Genomic DNA, 24,534 nt, shown 5'->3' with positions numbered 1-24,534 from the left:
CTTATCACAGTGAACCTTTGCCATGGCTTACCTTTTCTAATTTGAGGAAATTGTATTGGGATGATTTATATGGCCACTATAAATATGGGTAGAAACTAATGGTGAGATTGTTGGGGTAAGCCAGAGGGTTGAGAAGCAGTAGAATGTCAGTGGTGAATGGACCCTCTGAATGAATAATTAATACACTTCGATTAAAAACCACTGGGTTACAAAATCTTATAATAAAATGAAGACCATTTACTTACCTGTCATAAATCATTTATTGTTTGAATATTTACAATATTCAAACAATATTGATCTCTTTTACACATTCAAAAATATTTTTGAAATACCTGCTTTGTGTGTGTACTGGGCTAGTGCTTGTGATATATCCATTAATAAAACACAGAGCCCTACCCTTATGGAGCTTGTGCTCCAGTGGGAGAGGCATAACACACAACAAACTTAAATAAAATAAGTAGAATGATAGGAAGTGATAAATGTTATGAAAACAAAAAGAGGGCTGGGTAACGGGCCTTACGGTGAGGCAGGGGGCTGCAGGTAGTGTGGTCAGGGTAGCCACACCAGAAGGTGATATTTGAGTCAGGACTTGAAGGAGGTGCCAGTATGTTCCTGTATGACTTTGGGAAGTCATTTAGACGGTCAGACCCTTGGCTAACTTAGCGAATATATATATTTTTTAAGTACTTTTTTAAATTTTAATTTTAATTTTAAAAATTTATTTATGGCTGCGTTGGGTCTTCGTTTCTGTGCGAGGGTTTCTCTAGTTGTGGCAAGCGGGGGCCACTCCCCATTGCGGCGCGCGGGCCTCTCACTATCGTGGCCTCTCGTTGCGGAGCACAGGCTCCAGACGCGCAGGCTCAGTAGTCATGGCTCACGGGCCTAGTTGCTCCGCGGCATGTGGGATCCTCCCAGACCAGGGCTCGAACCTGTGTCCCCTGCACTAGCAGGCGGATTCTCAACCACTGCGCCACCAGGGAAGCCCTTAAGCGAATATTTGATTCATGGCTTCCACGTGATGCCCCCTTGGATCCTGAGCAGTTCCCCACTGAACTCAATTACTTAGAACCTTAATGGGTGGGGTGTCCAGTTTTAGGGAAGGCCTTTCATTTCCTTCTCCCTTTCTCCCCTTCGCTTTTACTTCACTCTGGTACGTTCAGTTGGAGGAAAATGGTCTGAAGAGAAAGGAAGTCGGATACAGTTTCCTTGTTCCTGAGGCCCATTTCTTGATGCTGTATCAGGTGTGGCACCGAAGCGGATGAGCACCTGGATGTCTTTAGGCACCGCAAAGGGTCATTCCCCACGTCTCAGGGCTGCTGTCTCTCTTGTTCAGGATCCAGAGCAAGGGTTGTCTGCTTGTCCTCCCTTCTCATCCCGCCTGCTGAAGGGGGATGTGCCCTTGCTGATCCCTTCATTTTACAGGTAGGGAAGGTGAGGCAGAACCAGGAACAGACTTGCCTGACTTCACGCAGCCAGCGAGCAGCCACGTGGTGGGCTTGGTGGGATCTCAAGCTTAATCCTGCCTCTCACCGCTTCCGCTGCGCTCGCCAGCTCCCCTGTGAGTGTCGGGGCTGTGTGACAGCGTGCTGTGCTGATTTGGGGGCATTAATCCTAAGAGTCTGTTACTTTGAGTGATCGCTCAGTGACTCCCTGCAAGAAAACTGTTGACCTTTAGGGCCCTTGTATTTTGCTTTTCTTATAAACCATAGAGCAGTGAGTGTGGAACTTTCAGACTCCATTTTTGTCCCATTGTAGCTGAGGGAATTCTTGTGTGTTTTATACCTGAGGTAATGAAGTTGATTTGTAATCACCACTGTTTGGAGTGAAAGTGGTGGAAAATTATGTGGGCACCACAGCCGAGTAGAGTTTTGTGGTCACGCCTCTTGAGTTTTATTGGTTTGTAGAGTGGCGAGGGTGATGGAATCAGTTTGGAGCACCCTGGCCCTGGTCCTTACGAGGTCTTATTTAACCTCTCTGAATTTCAATTTTCTCACCTGGCAATGGGAGAAAGTTTGGCTCCTTTTAGAGATACTTTGAGGTTTGAAGATATTGTGTACACATCCCGTGGCACATAAGGGGCGTTTGGAAATGGTAGCTGTTGTCGTCATCATCCTCATAATTTGTCCAATGTGTGATGTGTGCACAGTTTTTTCCTTTTCTTCATGGTAGGCTGCAGCCCATGAGAGCATTCCTATCGTGTTGGTAGGAAACAAGGCTGATCTTCATGACGCTGCCGAAGCAGAGGGACAAAAACATGTCCCAGGGTACCTTGGAGAAAAACTGGCCATGGTAAGAGTGAGAGTGGGTCCAAGCTGGAAGGGGTCTTCCACTTTTGTCACCCTTAGCTGAAGAGGTTGTTTGATGGACCTCCACACAGTTTGATGGGTCTTCTGTCCTTATACAGGCAGAACTCCCAGGGCCTCCCATGCCTGTCTGCCCCATAACTGTTAGTAATTGCACCAAGAATTAAATCCCTTAGAGAGGTAAAAGCATCACGTGATCGTTTCCCCCCACTGAGTGTCAGGGACAAAGAGGAGGCAAAATCACCCCGTCTTCCTCCTCACTCTTCCCCAGCTCCTGGAACCCTTCTCTAGTCCCGGAATTTGGGTAAAGGGAAAAGAATGGGTGTCCTATTTTGAAAACATGGGTTTGGTTCCAGAGGGTCCCCGTGCCAAGGGGCAGCAGGTGGTGCTGTGTGTCACCTGCGTGAAGGGGTGAAGGGAATTGGAAGACTTGTTCTTTTCTGTAAGGTTTGTATTCAGTTGGAATAGTGTAAAATTCTTTTTGGTTATGCATTTGTATAGTGGTTGGACCCTGTTTCTGTCCAGATTGTTATTGTGGGTAATGTTTATTCTCTCGTTATTATCATTGTATCAGAAGGCTGCATGGCCCTCTTGTGACTTGTTTTACCCAAACAAGGAACCAGATGCTCCTTGGGTTAAATAAGAGGTTCTTACCATAACAGTCTGACCTGATGTTGCTATCATTGCTGTCTGTCCTCAGCACCATGAAAGCACTGCTCTGTAGCATATACATGTTAACTTTAAAAAGAAGTTTCAAGCTCACTATTTTTAAAAAATATTATTTATTTATTTATTTGGCTGCATCAGGTCTTCGTCGTGGCACACGGGATCTTTAGTTGCGGCATGCAGGATCTTTTAGTTGTGACATGCGGGGTCTTTAGTTGCGACTTGCAAACTCTTAGTTGTGGCATGTGGGATCTAGTTCCCTGACCAGGGATCGAACCTGGACCCCCTGCATTGGAAGCTCGGAGTCTTCACCACTGGACCACCAGGGAAGTCCCAACCTCACTGTTTTAAGTTGGAATTATTACTTGTTTTAAATTTTAGAACTTTGAACCAAATATGATAAACATCAAAACTAGGCAATGAAATACAGAAGAGATTGATTCAACACATATTTAATTGTATCCACCATGTGAAAAGCACTTCATTGTGAGCTGAGCAAAGGGTAGAGAACAAAGCAGACTGTCCTTGCCCTCACGTAGTTTACTGTCTGGGGCAGATAGATATTAAACTCATGTAATCCACGTGTCCCTCTAGAGGTTTCAGAATTCCTGGCTGCAGAACAGTTTTATTCCCTCTTCACGATTTCTCAGATTTCCCGAGGTTTGCTTCCTTATTATGCATCTCTTGACCTCCGCCCTCCTGCGTCCTCAAAGGCAGTCTCTATTTCACCCCATAACATCCTGGCTGTGCCAGGTAGCAGCACTACCCATTTCTACTAGAAATACATTCATGTTTGTTTTTTTTAAAGCTTTTCTGTAGATTTGGGGGCTCATGGGTAAAGGTTTCACGGTAGTTTTTGCCTGTTGTTAGGTTCTTCCCTTTCTCTCTGCTCCGGAGCACCCATCACATCCTGCCCGTATCCCACACAGGGCTATGTCGCCCACACCCAGCCCCACAGCACACACAGTTCTCCTTTCCTAAGGGAAATTGTCTCCAGCTTGTTAGACAAAGACACACAAAAATAACTTGGTCAATTACAGCTGTGGCAAGTGCTATACTGGGAAGATACATATGTCAAGAGGTTTTATAATAGGAAAACCTAATATCGACTTTTCAGAGTTAGAAAACACTTAGCTTCAAGGGAGGATTACCTAAAAATCTAGAAGGGAGGTAAAAGTCAGCCTGGTGAAGGGGGTTAGTGGGGTAGGGGATGACTTAGTAGTGGGAACAGTAGGTGCACAGGTCCTGAGGTGGGAGGGAATTTGGAGCATTGGGGAAATAGAGGGATGGCCAGGGTAACTTGAGTGTTGTGAGTGAGGGAGAGTGGTGACAGCTAAAACTGGGAGGTTGGCTGGGGCTACATACAAGCTAAGCCTTGTTGGCCAGGTAAGCATTTCAGTATTACTTGAGAGGGTTGGGGGAAAGCATTAAAGGGTTTGAAGAAGGAGAGTGGTATGATCGATGTTTGTATGCATAACCACTGGGGGGTTGAAAAATAGAGGACTAGAAAATGTCCATTGGTTTTAGTGACAGAGAGGCTGTTGAATCTTGATAGGAAAAGATGATAGGGTGAAGGGGAATGTGTGTTAGCTTCTGGCCAAAAGAAGACATACTTTACTTTCTTACTTACTTACTTATTTATTTATTTTTTATACAGCAGGTTCTTATTAGTTATCCATTTTATACATATTAGTGTATATATGTCAATCCAAACCTCCCAATTCATCACATACTTTAGATGGACATTTAATTCCTGAGTGGTTACCTTAAGCTATCATTTTTCTCTCTCTCATATTATTTGATAGAGAGCACTTGGTAGCATGTTTGACTCTTGGAAATAAGAACCTTAAAACATGAAATTTTGTATTATGGGTTTTTTTTGGATGCAAAATAAAAATCCTCTGACTAGGAGTTGTTCCTGGAATAACTAGGCTCAAACCTGTTTTTTTTTAAAGTATTGAAACTTTGAATTCAATTTCTTAGCTATTAGTTTTAGCACACTCAAAAGGGGAGTATTTTTATTTTATTTTATTGGTTTTAAAAGCTAACATTCCAGGAAACCTAATTAAAGCCTTCATTTAATGGTGTATTTATATTTTTTACAGACCTATGGGGCATTATTTTATAAAACAAATGCCAAAGATGGTTCGAATATAGTGGAAGCTGTTCTCCATCTCTCTCGGTAAGGTTTGGCCTTACATTTCGAAAACTGGATGCAGGATTGAATTTTCACTTAGCTGCTGTGTGTGCCAGATTTCTTGACCATAACATGAATCTACATTGGAAAACACTGTCTTGTCTTTCAGTAGTGGTTGGAGAAACAAACATGGTTTTTATAAAAACTGGTAATGCTGCTTGTTCACTGTGAACTTTGACAAAATACCTTTACTGCCAAACAAAGGAGGTGCATCCGAGGTGTTGTTGATGTTTCTGCAAAATGTCACCACAAAGCTAATAGTTGACATGTATGAATCACTTCCAGGAACCAGATTTTAAACACAGGAGACTATTATGAATATAGCTATCTATTATGACATTTTCCAAGGTAAAGGGAAAAAAAAAACTCAACAAAGCAAATTGTATATCATGCCAGTTGGAAGCATTTTGTTTAAATTATTACCCAGGTAATTATTAAGCTAAGTCAATGGTGTTAACAATAAATAATATTTTGGGATGTGGATTAGAATGAAAATCGCATCATTGAAGACCTTGGATTTAACTGTACTTTAATCCTTGCAGCATTCTTAGGAAATAAGAATATTTTCTATTAGATTTATTTCTTCTGCCTAGTTTTCTGCCACAAATGAAAAGATGATTCTTTGCTGGTCTAAAGGGATTAAATATCTATAAAAAAAAAGAGAGAGAGAGAAAAGAGATATGCATTAACAAAATCCAGGCCAATGATACTTTAATTGCTGACAAAGCAAAAACATAACTTTAGGCGTGTAGTTCTTTTCCTGATCATTTGTAAGTTTCTGGTTTTATAAGAATCTTAACTTTAGTACAATAAGGGGCTTGGTACTACCTTAGCTTCAGGCAGGGGGTGCTGCATTGCTGTCCTGGATGAGCAGGAAAGGATGCTGCAGGTCAGGCCCTCCACATGGCTGCCGGCTTCTGCCCAGCACGTTGGAGGAGTGTAGTGTCAGGAGGCTCAAAGTCTGATCTTAAATCTACCCTGAACAGCTGAAGAGTCTTGACTAAGTCCCTGTCTTCCTTTAGGCATTTCTAATCTGTACAACGAGGGTGCCAAAGAAAATGATCCCTAAGGCCCTTTCTAGTCCTGACAGTCTATGATTCTATATATAACAGCCTGGACTCCACTGAATAACATAATCACTATTTAACACTGACTTGCCTTGTGGGGTCATATTACAGTTAAATGACTCCAGAGTGCCACTGTCACACCCAGATTGCAGAATTGATTCTCTTTTTATAATCGATTTTCTATGTTACAAGGATAGGAGAGCTGGAGGCCGCTTGTGCCCTTGCCCCGTGTGCTCCTGCCAGAGAGTTGGCTCAGCCCGGGACCACCCTGTTTACATTGTAGCTTCCACTCAGGTTTGGGTTTCTTTGGGAACACAAAACACCTGTGTGCAGAAGCGTTTGATAACAAGGTCACTTCTTGTGAACCACTTATCAAGGAGTTTTTTAAATGGTTGTTATTGTATTGTGGCCTGGCTTGAGTCCTCTGAGTTCTGTTAACAATGTGTTAAATCTGAAAATTAGAAATAAACAAACATGTAAAGACTTTAATTTGCTTTATACTGTGCCATCAGATTTGCTTGTCAAAGTACCCAAGTCTTAAGTGAAAACGGCATAGTTTCCACAGGTAAAACTACCATTTAAAAAAGTATTACACACCATACACAAAAATAAACTCTAAATAGATTAAAGACCTAAATGTAAGGCCAGACACTATCAAACTCTTAGAGGAAAACATAGGCAGAACACTCTATGACATAAATCACAGCAAGATCCTTTTTGACCCACCTCCTAGAGAAATGGAAATAAAAACAAAAATAAACAAATGGGACCTAATGAAACTTAAAAGCTTTTGCACAGCAAAGGAAACCATAAACAAGACAAAAAGACAACCCTCAGAATGGGTGAAAGTATTTGCAAATGAAGCAACTGACAAAGGATTAATCTAAAAAATATACAAGCAGCTCATGCAGCTCAATATCAAAAAAACAAATAACCCAATCCAAAAATGGGCAGAAGATCTAAATAGACATTTCTCCAAAGAAGTTACACAGATTGCCAACAAACACATGAAAGGATGCTCAACATCACTAATCATTAGAGAAATGCAAATCAAAACCACAATGAAGTATCACCTCACACCAGTCAGAATGGCCATCATCAAAAAAATCTACAAACAATACATGCTGGAGGGGGCGTGGAGAAAAGGGAACCCTCTCGTGCTGTTGTGGGAATGTAAATTGATACAGCTACCATGGAGAACTGTATGGAGGTTCCTTAAAAAACTAAAAATAGAATTACCATACGACCCAGCAATCCAATTACTGGGCATATACCCTGAGAAAACCATAATTCAAAAAGAGACATGTACAACAGTATTCACTGAAGCAGTATTTACAATAGCCAGGACATGGAAGCAACCTAAATGTCCATCGACAGATGAATGGATAAAGAAGATGTGGCACATATATACAATGGAATATTACTCAGCCATTAAAAAAGAAAGAAACTGAGGTATTTGTAGTGAGGTGGATGGACCTAGGGTCTGTCATACAGAGTGAAGTAAGAAAGAGAAAAACAAATACCATATGCTAACACATATATATAGAATCTAAAAAAATGGTACTGCTGAACCTAGTGGCAGGGCAGGAATAAAGTTGCAGACATAGAGGATGGACTTGAGGACATGGGGAGAGGGAAGGGTAAGCTGGGACAAAGTGAGAGAGTGGCATGGACGTATATACACTACCAAATGTAAAATGGATAGCTAGTGGGAAGCTGCTGCATAGCACAAGGAGATCAGCTCAGTGCTTTGTGATAACCTAGAGGGGTGGGATAAGGAGGGTGGGAGGGAGGCTCAAGAGGGAGGAGATATGGGGATATATGTATACATATAGCTGATTCACTTTGTCATACAGCAGAAACTAACACAACGTGGTAAAGCAATTGTACTCCAATAAAGATGTGAAAAAAAAGTGTTACAGCCTTTAGAATGTTATATATAATGCAAAACATGTAAGTTCTTGATTTAGATTTCATAAGATATTTCCCGGCATGGTCCCTTTCATTCCATGTCATGTCATAAAACTTGAACTAGAAGAGTTTATGGATTTGCACTGTCTGAAACAAAATTTGTTTTCAAAGGGAGGCCATAAATGTTTGCTTAACAGCCTGAACTCCTCTGCTTTTTCTTGGAAAACCTCTCAATCCCAGGAAAAGTTTCTCCTAGAAATGCACTTTCCCTGTAGGGCTGATAGGAAATTCATCCCAACCATTGTCCATTGGTAAATACATTTGCTGTCACTAGAGCCACAGGCTTTAAACATTCAAGTTCAACAGGCATTAAATCGATCAATGGCCTGAAATTTGAGAAAAACACAAAAAGTTCAGGCTGATGTATCAGCGCCATTGCTGAGCCCACTGGGTGTAAACCTGTCCATAAGATTGAGTCATTCAAAATGCAGTTGTGAAGCACATGGTAGTTTTTGGTGAGGTAATTTAATTTTCCCAGCCTTAAACCTGTTTGAGTTGTATGAAATTGTATCTTCCTGATTTCCTTAAAGTGGGATGTGCCTGCATTTTTGGCAGATTAAAGAAACTGAAGTCCAGGTGAACAATATGGGTACCTATTTTTTTTCCCTTAGTATTTGCTTTCAGGTTCAATAATATCTGCATAATTATGAGTGCTCAGCATCAAAGCCATGTAGGGATATCAGGGTATGTAAGATAGGCCATACAATTTAATATTAGAGAAAAAAAAGAAAACAAAATATATGACCAGGCAGCCATATGACATGTAGCTAATAGAGGCTGTTGGACCTCCCAGAAGGGAGCGATGTGAGTTGTCTTGTGAGGATGCTGTGAGTACTATACCCATTGTACAGATCAGAAAATTGGGAATTAGAATGCTTAATCAGCTTGCTCAAAGTGACATAGTTACTAAGAGCAAAATTGGGACTTTTCACTACTCTGAATCTCTGGCTTGCCTTTTGAATGTTGGTTATCTCAGGATTCTATTCTGCACTCTTTTCCTCTTTCCTTTCTCTCTCTGCCTAATGTCTTCCACCCCCATGGTTTCTAGAACTATGTCTAGCTGATGACTTCCAATTTCTGTATTTTTTTTTTTTGTGTGGTACACGAGCCTCTCACTGTTGTGGCCTCTCCCGTTACGGAGCACAGGCTCCGGACACGCAGGCTCAGCGGCCATGGCTCACGGGCCCAGCCGCTCCCCAGCATGTGGGATCTTCCCGGACTGGGGCACGAACCCGTGTCCCCTGCATTGGCAGGCGGACTCTCAACAACTGTGCCACCAGGGAAGCCCCAATTTCTGTATTTTTAATTCCCATCTTTTAAAAAACTTCCATGACCATATTCCCATCCACTAACAAATGGGAATTCCATAGGCATGACTGCCCCAACATGTCCAAATTCTAATGTGTTAATTTTTCCTTAAAATTGTTCCTCCTTCTACATTTCCTGTCTCAGGAAACTACCAACCAGAATCAGTCTTGACTCCTTCCTCTCTTTCTCCATCACCTACCTCTAGTGGGTTCTGGGGTCCTATTGATTAGGTGACCTCTCTGTAATCTTTCTTGAATCTGTCCGTATTCTCTCTCTCTCTCTCTCTCTGTTTTGCTTCAGGCCTCAGAATTTCCTACTCCAGGTAGTGCAGGAGGCACCTCAGTTTCTGCCTCAGAGTTTCTCCAGCATCAGTTCATCCCCCACCCTGTAAAAAGGGTAATCTTTATAAATAAAAGTCCAATTAAGACTTTCTTTCTTGCTGTAGGTAGTTGTCCTACCTACAGCATAGAGTCCAAGCTCCTTAACAAGTGGCTAATTGTCCCTCAGAGCCCAACCTCACCTACCTTTGTTTGCATCTCTTATCTTGCTTCCCAAATGAAAGGTAATCTATCCACACAGCAAACTTTGCTTCCAGTTGTGGCCAAGTTCTTTTATGCCTCTTTGCCTCATGCATGCTGTTTCCTGCACCTGGGATCTCCCTTCCTCATTACATGAAGGTGAATTCCTATCCCATCAAGAGGTCGCTCCACTGTCAAAGTCTCCCTGAAGCTCAGTCTCCACAAAGCTGCCTTCCCCTCGCCCCAGCACAACTGTGGTTCATCTTTTGTGTTGCTGCAAACGCTGTGCTTGTGTGTTAGCAGCTCTCTTGGGACCTGGTTACAATTTATTTAGAAGACATCTGTCTCTCTCTCAAAGCTCACTAGTTAAGGATCCCAGAGCTTGGCATAAATCAGACATTTATTGAATGACCAAGTGGTCGAGATTTGGCATTTGGAAATTGTACTAGTTTTCTATCGTCATCATAACAAGTTCCCACTAGCCTTGTGGTTTAAGCAATAAAAATGTATTATCTTACAGTTCTGGAGGTTAGAAGTCTGAACTGAGTCTTACAGGGTTTATGGATTGAACTGTGTATCTTCCTTCTTTTCCTGAGTCTTTGATTCCTTATCTGTGAAGTGAGGACAGTGATGCTCACCTGTCGCCTGTCAGGATTTTGTGCGAGCGGGTGTGAGTGTTATTTGTATTAAATAAGGAATATGTGAAGACATGTAACATAGCATTTATTAACTGGCCTTCAGCAAGAACTAGTTTCCCTTTTGTTTCCTACTCACAGTGCAGTGGTTTTCAAAGGTTAGCAGGTATCAGCTCCTTCTGGGGCTGTGCTGACCGGTTTGATGGCCACTAGCTGCCTGAAGTATGGCTGATCCAAGCTGAGATGTGCCGGATATATTAAATAAATACTGGGTTTTGAAGACAGTATAAACATTGTAAAATACCTCATTAATATTTTTATTGGTTACATGCTGAAATGATAGTATTTTTGCAATACTGAGTTAAATAAAATATATTAATAAAATTAATTTCACTTGTCTCTTTACATTTTTTAATGTGGCTGCTAAAAATTTTAAATTACATATATGTGGATTATATTACATTCTATTCCTGTTGAACAGCGTCACTGTGCTGGGAATATGCCAGTTCCCAGGACCTATCGCTCTGTAACAAACCACCCAAAATGTAATTGCCTAGAACAGCACCACTTTTTATTTTCTGAAATTGCCAGAATTGACTGGATCTCACTTGGAGAGTCCTCAGCTCCTCTCCCTTGGGTGTCTCATGTGTTCGCAGTCAGATGGACACGGGCTGTGGCGCGTCTGCACGTCTGCGGCCAGGATGCTCCTCCCTGTGGATCTCAGCCCCCGGGACCTCTCTGACCTCTCTCCAGCGAAGAACCCTGGGCTGCTTAAATTGCAGCTTAGAGCAGCCAGGCCTGATTAATGCCTGGCTTGGAAATCTCAGCACACCATTTCCTTGCCATTCTACTGGTCTGAGCAGTCAAAGAGCCGGTGCTGACCAGGGGGCAGCCACACAAGCTTCACCACCACAGGGAGGCAGAATTCTTTGGGACCATCTTGGGGACGAGCTGTCACACTATCCTCACCCACAGAGACTGCCATTCAGCTTGTCTAAGGGTGTATTTCCCAAGCATCCCCAGGGATAGGAGACTTCCTAGGGGGCTTTCTCCATAAAATCATGGAGATCTTTGGTCCAGTGCTGCCTCTAGAAGTTAATTCTAAAAGAAATTTAGGAAGAGGCAAAAGGAAGACTTTTTTTTCCTGGATTTTAACCATCTGTTGTTATCTCCATGATCGTGTATAATTACAGAATGGTTATAAAGACATCATTGCTTTTTTATAGCTCTTTTTTTTTTTTTTTTTTGGCTGTATGTGGGCCTCTCACTGTTGTGGCCTCTCCCGTTGCGGAGCACAGGCTCCGGACGCGCAGGCCCAGTGGCCATGGCTCACGGGCCCAGCTGCTCCGAGGCATGTGGGATCTTCCCGGACTGGGGCACGAACCCGTATCCCCTGCATCGGCAGGCGGACTCTCAACCACTGAGCCACCAGGGAAGCCCCATCATTGCTTTTGTGCATTAGCTGGGGACGGGAGCCAGGTTCCAGAATCCTAAGGCATGAGCTGTGCGTGTGGCAGACTATAAACCATGTGAAACCACAGGAGAGAGCAAGAGTAGTCTGTGCACGTGAGTGTGTGCACACATGTGTATGCACCTGGGCATGTGTGTCTGTGCACATGTGTGTGTGCACCTGGGCATGTGTGTGTGTTCATGCATGAGTGTGTGGCCTGGTGCTTAGAATGCAGGCGCTGGAGCCCAACTGCTGTGTCACTTCTCCAGCTGTGTGACCGAAGGGAAATTTCTTAACTTTTTTTTTTTGCCTTCGTTTCCTCACATATAAAATGGGGCACAGGGCTTCCCTGTGGGCGCAGTAGTTAAGAATCCGCCTGCCAATGCAGGGGACATGGGTTCGAGCCCTGGTCCAGGAAGATCCCACATGCCGCGGAGCAACTAAGCCTGTGCTCTGCAACAAGAGAAGCCACGACAATGAGAAGCCTGCGCACCGCAAACGAAGAGTAGCCCCCGCTCGCCGCAACGAAGACCCAACACAACCAAAAATCATTAAAAAAAAATTAAAAAAAATAAAATGGGGCACAATAAAATCACATAGTTGTTGTGAGAATTAAATAAGTCAACAGCTACAAAGCATTTAGAACACTGGATGGTGCATAGCAAGTGCTCAGTAGTGCTGTTTTATTTCTATAGAGCTGTTTACGGTTCAGTTTTATACCTCAGTAATCTCCTTTCTCTCTCTGTCTATATGTTTCTCTCTCTTTCTCTCTCCAGGGAAGTGAAGAAAAGAACCGGTGAGAATGACAGCAAATCCATTACTAGTCTGAGTGGGACCAGTTCCAAAAAGTCAGCCCAGATGAATTGTTGCAATGGTTAAATCCCAAACATTCTTGGCCCATGAGGCCTTCATTTCGAGAGTACTGAATGTATGTGACTTGTTTGCTTCTTACATCGCATAGTGGTGCATCCTACGGACACTGTCGTGTGGAGAGTTACAGTGTGTGGAATCTGAGAGATGCTCTGGGGTCCCTCCAGACCTCAGCTCTTTTTTGCTATGTTTCAACGAATGATGTGGGCCCCCTGGTTAAATGTACCTGTCTTGTCCTTACAAAGTCTTACCAGATAACATATAGATTTTTAAAGTGGTAAAAAAAAAAATCACATGCTCAGATCAAAGCTACAGAAGAAATTCACTGACAGATTCATATGGTAGCTGATTTTGTAGATAACCTATAACATTTACTTCCAATATTCAATACTAGAAAACTAGGAAAAGGGGGTTACCATCCTAGCTGTGCTGTAAACTAGCCTTGTGGTCTTGGACGTGTCACCAGCCCACATTAGATCCATTTCCTTGTCTGTAAACAAGCAGCTTTGCCTTTCAGGCCTTGGCCCTCTCAGCTCTGTAGGTCTTTAAGCAGTGGGAAGGAGAGCGTGATGGCCCACAGTTAATAAGGACTCGGGTCATTCATGCTTTTTAAATATTGGAGTATTGATTCTTCTCACTTCATATACAAGAACAGAATTTAATTGAGGAAAAAAATGGTAATGTTTTAAGCTCCAGTGGAGATAGAAAGATCTATTTTTTTTATGTATAAAAAAAGAAAACTTTTGCAACAGAGATAGTTTGTATATAGAAGAGGGTATTTTATAATCTCAGAATACTTATAAAGTCCATGGTTTGAATTAAGTGTTAAAAGTTCTAATGAAGGGCTTCCCTGGTGGCATAGTGGTTAAGAATCTGCCTGCCAATGCAGGGGACACGGGTTCGAGCCCTGGTCCGGGAAGATCCCACATGCCGAGGAGCAGCTAATCCAGTGTGCCACAACTACTGAGCCTGCCCTCTAGAGCCTGTGAGCCACAACTACTGAAGCCCATGCATACTCCTAGAGCCCATGCTCCGCAAGAAGGGAAGCCACTGCAATGAGAAGCCTGCGCACCACAACGAAGAGTAGCCCCCACTCACTGCAACTAGAGAAAGCCCGCGTGCAGCAACGAAGACCCAACACAGCCAAAGATAAATAAATAAATAAATAAATAAATAAAAATTCTAGTGAAAACGTATAAAGCCATGTGCTACTGAAAATACAAAGTACAGGAAAGTTGTCACGTTTCACTTAAAAAAAAACAACAACAACAGCAAGTGACTGCCAGGGGCTGGTGAAGGGAGGAACAGGGAGTGAGTTCTAATGGGTGTGTGGTTTCTTTGGGGGATGATGAGAATGTTGTGGAATTGTATTGTGATAATGTTGCACAACTTTGTGAATATACTAAAACCCACTAAATTGTGTATTTTAAATGGTGAATTTTTTGGTATGTGAATTATATCTCATTAAAAAAGCACACTAGTACTTAGAACGATTTACCATTTTGCCAAATGAAAATACCCATGCTTGAACCTCCCTGTGATTTAAAAGCATAATCTCCAGTATAACTCAAATCCCCTAACTCCCTGGTTGGCAGCATTCAGTTTCTTAAATAATGAACGGTGAAAGAAACGTTACGTGTGGTTTTGGAAAATCATCTCTTTTGAAGCGGATTGTGGTTAGGGGACAGGTAAGTCAGAGTCCTTTGTCTGAGGAGACTAATGAGTTACTCTCACCCACAGCCTGGTGGGTCTTGCCCTCCTAGAAGCTGTGCTGCCACCCAGATTCCCCAGTGAAATGTCTCCAACAGCTAAATGAGTCAACACCTGACCCCAGGGTGGGTCAGTGAGGCCTGGTTTTTAGGTTTGGCTTTTGAGTTTCAGTGGCCTGCGCCAAGTTATTCCCAACCAGAGACTTGAACTTACCTTGTGATAGGGCTAGGCCCCAAGTAGCTTGCTGAAAAAACTGAAATAATAGCTCTTATGTATTGTACTGCATCATCTAAAAACATCCCTTTTTGTTGAATTAAAACAATTCCATGTAGCAGTTTTTCTCCTGTTTATGATGTTTATGATCAGACCTTAAATTCCCCAAGCTTTATTGTTATTATTTTTAATGCATATTGACCAGATATGTTACACACATAAATTATAAATAGCCACAATGTTGTTTAGCTTTTCAAAGTGTGCCTTCTCTCTACCAACTAGATCTTTTTTTTTTAAACTGGAAAGTTGGTTGTGTCTTCAGCAACTCTACCATGGATTCCTGTTTCCTGTTTTTTGGTCCTAGAAAAAACTTTACATTTTTGACCAAAAGGAATGTCTTGCTGGTGGGGAATGTCAAAAACTGAACCAGGGAGGGAGTAGTGGTTATTTTTGTGCCATGGTCAGACGAAAGTTCTGCCACTGCTGTTTGCCTAGGTGGCATCTACAGGGCCCAGGTTAGAATGGACCCGACACCTATGTGTTGACTTATGGTACTCATGTTTAGGTGTTTGGTGCAATTGCACAAAACTGTGTTAGTATACATGTTACTGTGTTGTCTTTATTTTCCCCAAAAGTGACTATATTTGTCTTATGATCTGTATATAAGAATGTAACTTTGATATAGAAGTATCATCTTGATCTTTGCTTCTGGGTTGTACAGCCAGTACACCCAAATTGATTAGATTACATAGGTGCCTCTGGTACACAAAGCCATCATCTGTAGCTCTTTGAACCTGGATAAATATTGTTGCAACAAAATCCAAATTAGAAACTTAAAGTTCCAGTTAGCAATCTTGTTTAAAGAAAAGCTACTTACATCTCTTTCCATTGCCTTGCTAGGAAATCAAGATTATTATCAACGTTTGGTTTCATGAAGGTGTTCTCAAATTTAAAGAACATTTTTGGTAAGAAAAAGTATCTAATTTTTTTAACAGATTTAATTTGATACATTTGCGTAGTTCTGTGCAAGTAACTCATCTTGGCTCAGTATTTCCTTTGAGAGCTTTTAAAATCAGTTACACTACACTCTTTTTTATGTATCCTGACACACTGGATAATACTTTAGTTTCATCATGGAAAAGAAAGTTGGATATGGAGACATCTTTCACTGCTAACTTTAGCCTCATGCATTTTCATAATTTATTTTTTCTACTTGCTGCTTTATATGACATAGGTGACATTTGATTATTTAATACGAAATGTGATTTGCATAAAGCCAAACTGCGCAATCCTCTTGCTGAAGATAAAATCGAGGTTAAAGATAAAGATTTATTTTCATATTTGTGTGGTGAATGGCTTCAGAGTGATGGCCTTTGTGGGCTTTTATAGTATATGTGTGTAAGAAATTTCATATGTATATATTAAGTAGGCCTCTGAGTATTGAATAATTATTTTATGATTTTGATTTACATGGTTTACATTTTCATGGTATCAGCTCTATTTCGCTTATACTGTTTATTTCTCTTCAAACCATTAATAATTATCCCATAAAGTATAATTTTTATAGCAATACAAATGTCTAAGGAACTACAACTATTTTCTGCATTGTAAATTCAATAAAGCACGCTTTCTTTGGCCTTCTGGATGTTCCCTTCAGCTTTGCTGCAGGCATCCCTGAAGTAGTTTTAGTTCTAAGATGTGTCTACATGAGACTGTGCAGTTGGCAGCTGGCTGGGGGAGAAAAGAATGAACACATGTTGTGCATGTGGCACAGCCTTGTCATCTCGGCCAGTTGACCAGCTTGGGGTGTCATGGCCAGGAATAGTGAGGCTTTCATAGGATGCACTCTGGCCAGCCTTATGACCTCAGGGATTAGTTCCTTTCTCTGACCCGCCCCCCCACCCCCATACACATCTAGCTAACTCCTGCTCATCCTTCTGCCTTAGCTTAAGCATCACTTCCTTTAGGAAGTTTCCCCTCTCGACCTCAAACCAGGATGAGTCTGTCTACTCTCACTTATGTAGCATCCTTTCTAACTGGTCAGCATTCTTATTACCCTCATACTTGTTCAACTAGACATATGCCCTGAGCTTTATCCCTGTTGTCTGCTGCTGCTTCAAAGAATTAACTAAGGCAGGATTTGTGGAATTTCTGCAGGCACACATTGACAGAGATACACACATACACAATGGTCAAGGACAGTATAAATAAGAGGCAGCATGTATTAGTGGCCACTGGTCTGAGCTCTGTAGCCAGCCTGCCTGGTTTGAACATGGCCTCATGTATCTACTTGTAGGTAACTGTGAACAAGGGGTGTAACCCAGCTTCTTCATTGGTAAAATAGGGGTGATAACAGTACCTTCCTCGTGGAGTTGTTATGAGGACTAAATGACTTACTATATGGAAAGGGCTTGGAATAGTACCTGGCACTTTGATCACTCAATTAAAAATGAAAAAGTTTTGAGGCACAATTGATTGCATTGGTCTTGTTCAGGACCCTGGATACTATCATCAGTGTGTGATAAGATGCCCAAAATTTACCAGACTACCTGGGGGATGGGGCATTGTAGAGGATTCACTTTGACATAAGTTCACTGACCTCCCACATTTCTTGGTATTTTGATGGATACATAGTTGGGGTATCATATAGGATAGAATATTGTGTAGAGTGGATTAAAAGACAAGGAAATCATTGAGAAAAAAATGAGGGCCTGGAAGTTAGAATGGAAAGTTGTGAATGGAGTCCTTATAAGTGTAGGATCTCCATTTATTAAGGGCTGATTAGATGAAGTAGTTGAAGGGGTTAAGAAAATACCAGAGCTCTGTCTGTGATTTTTGAATCTAAATGGCAGTAAAAGTGGTGGTGGCTATTTCTAACTAAATTGAAACTAACCTTTATAGTAGGACAAGTAGCCTGTTGACAAGGATCTCCAGTGAATATATGCAAAAATCCTCAAGATGGGAATGAATCTCCAGCAAAGCATATTGTTTTGCAAGCCTTAAAATAAAAATAACATCTCTTCTTTCCAGATCTAGACATTAAGATATATCTTCATAGATGAAAATGGAAAATAGGCACAAATGCTTCAACTTGAAATTACAGGGTAAGATAAATTTTCAAGTGCAAATTCTAGGAATAATTACCCAGTTTAAAATTTTCTTTTCTGCATCTGTGTATCAGATTTATTTGTGAATTTAAATCTCTTAAATTTCTGCAGAGTGGGAATTTAGTTGTAAGGCCCTTTAACTTGTGACCTTGCAGGCTGGCAGAGCACAAACCACGTTTCATGGCATTTGACATACATTTTTGTAGAGTCCCACACTGTTCTTAGGATTTTGGACTTATGAACATTTTTCAATCCCAGTTTTCTGGCACATCTCCTACTTGCTGTGCAGCAGGGTAGAGCTTAGGAGCTGGATTAAGGTCTCTTCATGGGGAGTCATGAGTAGCTCCAGTGTGGTTTTAGGGGTGAAGTTAATGTTCTTTAATTTACCACAAATATCGTCTCTTCCTGATCAGTCATTCTAGAAATAGATACTTTATCTCTTAGATAAAACCCCAAAACTTCTTACCATGATCTCTCAGCCCCTTGGTGATCTCCCTCCTAACTGTTCCCTCACTAATTCAGTTGCATTTATTGAGCCTGATCATGTCCTGGGTATGATTCTAGACACTGGGGATGTGGAGTGGGTAAGACAGACTCTCAAACATATTACATTATAGTAGGGGTTGACCACAAAGACGTAATTTTTTTCCCATCCAAGATAGAAATATGGATTTTTATCCATAGACCCAATGAGTCCATGGCCCCAAATAAGAACCCCTACCCTGGGTGAGAAGTTGCAAACATAGTATATTCAGATGAGAATTCTAATGTAGTAATCAAAACTCCAAGCTTGATTTAGAGATGTTAATCCTTTCCATGCTCCAATTCAGTCTGGAAGCCTACTGTGGGAAGGAGAGCTTGGTCCCCCTGCTCTGTCCTGCACCCCTGATCTACACTTAACTGCTAATACATGCCCCTTGAGGCTCCAAGCAAGGGGAGCCTGGTGCTAAAACCATAGATGCTATTTTATATGCTGGCAAGCTAAATCTCACAGAAGAAAAAGATGTACATGGCCAATAGTTCAAGCCCATCAAGTGTGCTGAAGTTTAAGAATAAAATGTGGCCTTTGCAGGAATGTGTTGTAATCCATCTCCTGTCTTATAACTGCAGCTCTGAAACTAGCCTGATTTAATCATCCCTCTTATAGCCATGAACATGGGCTGAGGAAGTAAGGAAGGTACAAAGTTTGAGGAAAATTGGGTTAAGAATCAGAAATATTGAATGTTTTCTAGGATGAGACAATATATCATTTTTCTTCTATCTAAAACTCCATTGAAACTAGAGTCAAATGGATATTTCTTTTAAAGGTACAAACCCACAAAGACAGAAGACAATAGCAACAAAATTATGAAACTGGAGAGCAGATGGAAAATTTGGAAATGAGTTAACAACCTAAGAAAGCTGAATCCTAAGCCAGTAGTGGGGGAAAGCTGAGAGGAATCTAGATTTACACTGAAGATTTTCCAAAAGGCTCAGGAATTGGTGGAAGCAAGTACCTCTGGAACTGGGGGTATAAGGGAAGGTGGGGGGAAAGCATTTTGAGAAGCAGCTCTATCCTTAAGTATTGTTCTCCCATGCTGTGCCACTATTACTCTGACCAAAGTCTGGAGATGTATTTTCTGGAGTGAAAGAGAGGGATGCTAGATTGGGGGCTATGCTGGGCACAGTTGAGTATACTGGTACTATTCAAAAAGCAGGGGAGTTAAGTGACAACATCTGAGTGCTCAGTGCTAAAAGCTAATAATACCCACTCGGCTTTCAGGATACTGTTGCCTTTATCTTGCAGAGATTGAAAGACTTTTCTCTGGAGTACTGACCAGCTAAGAGGTAAGACCTCTTCCGAAGAAATGCACCCTGCCCACATCACCCTACAGTAAAGTTGGCAAGTTGCTCCCATCACTCAGAGCTTTCAATCAGAATTTTAGCTCCCCTGAACAAGCGAAGGATCACTGGCTTTTTGTGGAAGGCTCTAACATGGAAAATGGAGACCAAATAAACAGAAAAATATCAACTTGGGGGGAATAGAGCTTATGGAGGAAAAAAAAAGCTATCATTAATATATTTAGAGAGCTAGACAAAACTGTCGCAGCCATGAAACAAGAACAAGGTACTATCAATAAGGAACATTCACAGAGCAAAAATAACCTCTTAGAAATTAAAAACAGGGGGCAGAGTCAAGATGTTGGTGTGGAAAGACACCGAGTTAATGTCTCCTTACAACAAGGGCGCCTGCCGGCCACTGGTGAGGGACCCTGACGCCCAAGGAGACGGGAGGAACCCCCAAGTGAACCACCGGGGGTTGGGCCAAAGCTCCTGCAGTGGGGGCTCTCTGTCGGAACCACTGGACTTAACAGAACCTCAGACCCCAGGGAATATTCTTCGGAGTAAGGTCTCATGGAGGTCCTCATCTCAACCTCAAGACCCAGCTCTACCAAACAGCCTAAAAACTCCAGTGTTGGAAGCCTCAGGCCAAACCACCAGTAAGACAGGAAGACAATCCCACTCATTAGAAAAAAAAAAAAAAAAAAAAACATGGCAAGAAAATATGTCACAGATGAAGGAGCAGGGTAAAAACCTAAAATACCAAATAAATGAAGAGGAAATAGGCAATCTACCTGAAAAACAATTCAGCCTAATGATAGTAAAGATGCTCTAGAATCTCAGAAATAGAATGGAGGCACGGATTGAGAAAATACAAGAAATGTTTAAAAAAGATCTAGAAGAACTAAAGAACAAACAAACAGAGATGAACAACACAATAACTGCAATGAAAAATACACAAGAAGGAATCAATAACAGAATAACTGAGGCAGAAGAACGAATAAGTGAGCTGGAAGACAAAATGATGGAAATAACTGCTGAGGAGCAGAATAAAGAAAAAAGAATGAAAAGAATTGAAGACAATCTCAGAGACCTCTGGGATAACACTAAACACAGCAACATTTGAATTATAGGGGTCCCAGAAGAAGAAGAGAAAAAGGATCTGAGAAAATATTTGAAGAGATTATATTGGAAAACTTCCCTAACGTGGGAAAGGAAATAGTCACCCAAGTCCAGGAAGCATAGAAAGTCCCATACAGGATAAACCCTAGGAAAAACACACCAAGACACATATTAATCAAACTAACAAAAATTAAATTCAAAGAAAAAAAGCAGCAAGGGAAAAACAAAAAATAACATATAAAGGAATCCCCATAAGGTTATCAGCTGATTTTTCAGCAGAAACTGCAGGCCAGAAGGGAATGGCAGGATATACTTGAAGTGATGAAAGAGAAAAACCTACAACCAAGATTCCCCAGCAAGGATCTCATTCACATTCGACGGAAAACTCAAAAGCTTTTCAGACAAGCAAAAGCTAAGAGAATTCAGTACCACCAAATCAGCTTTACAACAAATGCTAAAGAAACTTCTCTAGGTGGGAAACACAAGAGAAGAAAAAGACCCACAAAAACAAACCCAAAACAATTAAGAAAATAGTAATAGGAACATACATATCAATAATAACCTTGAATGTAAATGGATTAAATGCCCCAACCAAAAGACACAGACTGGCTGAATGGATACAAAAACAAGACCCATATATATGCTGTCTACAAGAGACCCACTTAATACCTAGGGACAAATACAGACTGAAGGTGAAGGGATAGAAAGAGATATTCCATGCAAATGGAAATCAAAACAAAGCTGAAGTAGCAATACTCTTATCTGATAAAATAGACTTTAAAATAAAGACTATTACAAGAGACAAGGAAGGACACTACATAATGATCAAGGCATCAATCCAAGAAGAAGATATAACAATTGTAAATATTTATGCACCCAACATAGGAGCACCTCAATACATAAGGCAAATGCTAACAGCCATAAAAGGGGAAATCAACAGTAACACAATCATAGTAGGGGAGATTAACATGCCACTTACACCAATGGACAGATCATCCAAACAGAAAATAAATAAGGAAACACAAGCTTTAAATGACACAATAGACCAGATAGATTTAATTGATATTTATAGAACATTCCACCCAAAAGTGGCAGAGTACACTTTCTTCTAAAGTGCACACAGAACATTCTCCAGGATAGATCACATCTTGGGTCACAAATCAAGCCTCAGAAAATTTAAGAAAATTGAAATCATATCAAGCATCTTTTCTGACAACAGCACTATGAGACTGGAAATCAATTACAAGAAAAAAACTGTAAAAAACACAAATACATGGAGGCTAAACAGTGGGCTACTAAATAACCAAGAGATCACTGAAGAAATCAAAGAAGAAATAAAAAAAATACATAGAAATGACAATGAAAACAGGATGACCTAAAACCTATGGGATGCAGCAAAAGCAGTTCTAAGAGGGAAGTTTATAGCAATTCAATCTCACCTCAAGAAATAAGAAAAATTTCAAACAAACAATCTAACCCTAAACTTAAAACAACTAGAGAAATAAGAACAAAGAAAACCCAAAGTCAGGAGAAGGAAAGAAATCAAAAATCAGAGCAGAAATAAATGAAATAGAAACGAAGAAAACAATAGTAATGATCAATAAAACTAAAAGCTGGTTCATTGAGAAGATAAACAAAATTGATAAACCCTTAGCCAGACTCATCAAGAACAAAAGGGAGAGGACGCAAATCAGTAAAATTAGAAATGAAAAAGGAGAAATCACAACTGACACAGAAATACAAAGGATAATAAGAGACTACTACAAACAACTATACGCCAATAAAATGGACAACCACGAAGAAATGGACAAATTCTCGGAAAGGTACAATTTTCCAAGACTGAACCAGGAAGAATTAGAAAATATAAACAGACCTATCACAAGTAATGAAACTGTGATTTAAAAATCTTCAAAGAAACAAAAGTCTAGGACTAGATGGCTTCACAGGTGAATTCTATCAAACAGAGAGGAGCTAACACCCATCCTTCTCAAACTCTTCCAAAAAGTTGCAGAGGGAGAAACACTCCCAACTTCATTCTATGAAGCCACCATAACCCTGATACCAAAATCAGAAAAAGATATCACAAAAAAAGAAAATTATAGACCAATATCACTGATGAACATAGATGCAAAAATCCTGAACAAAATACTAGCAAACAGAATCCAACAAACATTAAAAGGATCATACACCATGATCAAGTGGGATTTATCCCAAGGATGCAAGGATTCTTCAATATATGCAAATCCATCAATGTGATGCACCACATTAACAAATTAAGGAATAAAAACCATATGATCATCTCAATAGATGCAGGAAAAGCTTTTGACAAAATTCAACACCCATTTATGATAAAAACTCTGCAGAAAATGGACATAGAGGGAACCTACTTCAACATAATAAAGGCCATATATGACAAACCCACAGCAAGCATCATACTCAATGGTGAAAAACTGATAACATTTCCACTAAGATCAGGAACAAGACAAGGATGTTCACTCTCGCCACTCTTATTCAACATAGTTTTGGAAGTCCTAGCCATGGCAATCAGAGAAGAAAAAGGAATACAAATTGGAAAAGAAGAGGTAAAACTGTGACTCTTTGCGGATGACATGATACTATACATAGAAAACCCTATAGATGCCACCAGAAAACTACTAGAACTAATCAGTGAACTTGGTAAGGTTGCAGTATACAAAATTAATGCAGAGAACTCTCTTGCATTCCTATACACCAACAATGAAAAATCAGAAAGAGAAATTAAGGAAACAATCCCATTTACCATCGCAACAAAAAGAATAAAATACCTAGGAATAAACCTGCCTAAGGAGGCGAAAGACTTGTACTCAGAAAACTATAAAACACTGATGAAAGAAATCAAAGATGACATAAACAGATGGAGAAATATACCATGTTCTTGGATTGGAACAATCAATATTGTGAAAATGACTATACTACCCAAAGCAATCTACAGATTCAATGCAATCCCTATCAAACTACCAATGGCATTCTTCACAGAATTAGAGCAAAAAAGTTTACAATTTGTATGGAAACACAAAAGACCCCAAATAACCAAAGTGATCTTAAGGAAGAAAAACGGAGTTGGAGGATCAGGCTCCCTGACTTCAAATGATACCACAAAGCTACAGTTATCAAGACAGTATGGTACTGGCACAAAAACAGAAATATAGATCCACAGTACAGGATAGAATGCACAGAGATAAACCCACGCACATATGGTCACCTAATTTACGACAAGGGAGGCAAGAACATACAATGGAGAAAGGACAACCTCTTCAATAAGTGGTGCTGGGAAAACTGGACAGCTACATGAAAAAGAATGAAATTAGAACACTCCCTAACACCATACACAAAAATAAACTCTGAATGGATTAAACACCTAAATGTAAGAACAGACACTATAAAACTCTTAGAGGAAAACATAGGAAAAACACTCTTTGACGTAAACCACAGCAAGATCTTTTTTGACCCACCTCCTGGAGTAACGGAAATAAAAACAAAATCAAATGGGACTTAAAAGCTTTTGCACAGCAAAGGAAACCATAAATAAGACAAAAA

General features: G+C 40.7%; 2 long non-coding RNA genes across 3 annotated transcripts in view; both read left to right on the top strand.

The window, feature by feature from the left end:
- LOC309798847 overlaps nt 1-24,208 on the top strand; it is a 52,349-nt gene extending 28,141 nt beyond the window's left edge. Inside the window, exons 5-6 of one of the 2 annotated variants that reach the window (XR_014293238.1) lie at nt 12,892-15,873; nt 19,802-24,208. This is a non-coding gene — a long non-coding RNA (uncharacterized lncRNA). Of the gene's footprint in view, nt 1-12,891; nt 16,546-19,801 lie in introns of those variants that run through there. The other variant, XR_014293239.1, reaches the window with a different exon arrangement.
- The window catches only part of LOC309798861, a 292,612-nt gene that overhangs the window by 237,710 nt on the left and 30,368 nt on the right, over nt 1-24,534 (top strand). The window lies entirely within an intron of this gene.

Source organism: Mesoplodon mirus (assembly GCF_964341445.2).
Source record: "Mesoplodon mirus genome assembly, chromosome: 1".
Lineage (NCBI taxonomy): Eukaryota > Metazoa > Chordata > Mammalia > Artiodactyla > Ziphiidae > Mesoplodon > Mesoplodon mirus.
Note: the sequence above shows the minus strand (reverse complement) of the source record. Positions and strands in the feature narration are given on the sequence as shown.